The sequence below is a fragment of the Bactrocera tryoni genome, chromosome 5, assembly GCF_016617805.1.
Source record: "Bactrocera tryoni isolate S06 chromosome 5, CSIRO_BtryS06_freeze2, whole genome shotgun sequence".
In the NCBI taxonomy this organism is placed as follows: domain Eukaryota; kingdom Metazoa; phylum Arthropoda; class Insecta; order Diptera; family Tephritidae; genus Bactrocera; species Bactrocera tryoni.
The window spans coordinates 46028820-46031149 of record NC_052503.1 but is presented as its reverse complement, the minus strand read 5'-3'; positions in this window follow the sequence as shown (position 1 = coordinate 46031149).

The following is a 2330-nucleotide window of genomic DNA, read 5'->3' as shown; positions in this document are numbered from 1 at the left end:
CTTTTTAAAAACAAAAATAATCTTTATCGGGGCGAGTCTGGGAAGAACACTTTCATACCCAAAATATTCACCAAAATCACTTGAACGGACTCCAGAGAGAGAGCGCTGTTGTTAACTCGGCTATATTCGCGTAAGCGGTTTCTATGCCAATTAAGAAGAAGAAGAAGTAAACTTATATAAAGACGAAAAAAAGATTTGCCTTGGTAACTATTTTCCCTTCGATGTCAAAATCTATGTCAAGATGAACATTTTTAGAGATGAAGCGGCAAATTTTATGTACTTTTATTTATTATTATTTTACCTTTCGGTTCTCTACGCATATTACGACTTTGGCACATGATTGATGGTTGATTGGCACATAACAATATCCCGAAAATCTTATGTAATTAAGGAACGTATAATATTGCATTTGCTATAGTTTAAAATTGAAAATATGTGAAATCGGTTCATTAATTACTCCTCATTCAAGTTACCTAGGTTGATTTAAATACTCGTATAAACATCTTTGACTCGAAATAATAAATGAAGCTTAGTGAGTCTATGTCTTGTAATATATGCATATTAATAAGATAACAAATATGACTTTTACGCAAAATTTTTTAATCGTGCGACTTGTTGCTAAAGAGTATATATAGTTTTGTATCACCTAAAAATTAATTTTTAGCAGATATGAGTTAAAATTCGGATATCTGTCTGTTCGTCCGTCCCTCTTTACAAGGTATAACCTTTGAGCAAAAATTTTGATATCATATCGAAACTTGGTACGCCCACTAAAACGCCATTAAATTAAATCCTGTAAAGTGTCATAACTCAGCATTAGTTTAAGATATAGAACTGTAATTTGGTACTGGGAATTGCAAAATTTTGATAAAATGAGCTAAGTCACACCCTCTAATAACTTTAATGTAGATATATATGTATGTATCTCTTAAACCATTAAAGCGATAATAACCAAATTCGCTCGGGACAAATCTCTAAGTACTTACATTTTACAAATGGATGAAATCAGATGGTAACCCCATACAACTTTTTTTCTAAATACTCTGAAAGCCCTATAAATAAATAAACAAATAAAACGTCAGAGACACCAAATTTTACACCTAGGGATGGTATGAGATGGTTTTTAAGGAGTCGGGGTCAAAACGAGACGATGAGTGTGGCACGGCTCCATATTTATGGAAAACCATATTCGGGACCTACTTCTACCAAATTTGGTTGGTCGAGCAATCTTGCCACCTCAAACAGTTGTCTGATGATTTTGACACACCATGCCCTTCACTTTTTTTTGATATTTTCATCAGTTAAAGAGCACGAAGGTCGTCCAGAACGAGACATGTTTTCAACGATCTCTCAGCCGTCTTTGAAGGCTTTACACCACTCGTGGGCAGCGCACTATTCAGGTGTACCGACTAGAAGCGGCTGTAAATAAGCTATAGTTGACGGATATTAAGTTCATATTTAACTTAGTGAACTTTAGTAACTAAGGACCAACTTAGCCAGATACATCTTTTAAACGTCATTTACTGGGGAAAGCCACACCCCATGGTTTTTGCACCACCACAATTCCTGTGATTCTGCTGTATAAGTGGGTCAACCAAATAACTTAAAATTGTCTCTCAATTTCAGGTTTGATGAAAATCGTGTATGACTGAAATGTTATCAGTAATAATTTTATATGTGTTTAGAAGTAGTCGCAGAAAAAAGCGTGTTACTATATTCTTAGTAAAAAACTTTTGGGACTGTTTGCCGTCCTTTTCTTTTGTGCGAAGTTAAGTTTAATATCTTGTCTGTTTTTCGAGGCACTTTTAGGCTCTTACTGTTAAAATTTTGTGGGATCTACTTTTGAACGAACCATTTTGCAGCATTTTGTCATGATTTTTTAATTTTCATCTCTGCACATATACTATTTGACCTACTCTTTTCTGAAGAGAAAGTTCGCATACATTACGCATACTTAACTAAAAATCTTAACAATTTGTCCTAATTTTTGTTACTTTTTACAATTTGTCATAACGTATTATAAAATCTTTTACCTGTCGTAAATTCTTTTGTTTCCAGAATTAAACAGTTCAAGGTGCTTTCCGCGCGTCTAAGGCGCCAATTGCGGCCAGAATCTGCTATCTCTTTATACCATCCAGTGAGAATTTCATGATATTTTATTAATTGAAATGAAGTGATTGCAATTTAAGTGTGAGTATGTTTGTGTTATCGTTAAGTGAAAATTAGCTTCAAACAAAGAGCCAGCATTAAATTTTGTTTTAAAATTGGTTAAACTTTTACCGAAACGTTTCAATTGATGAAACAAGTTTATGGCGATGATTGCCTATCCC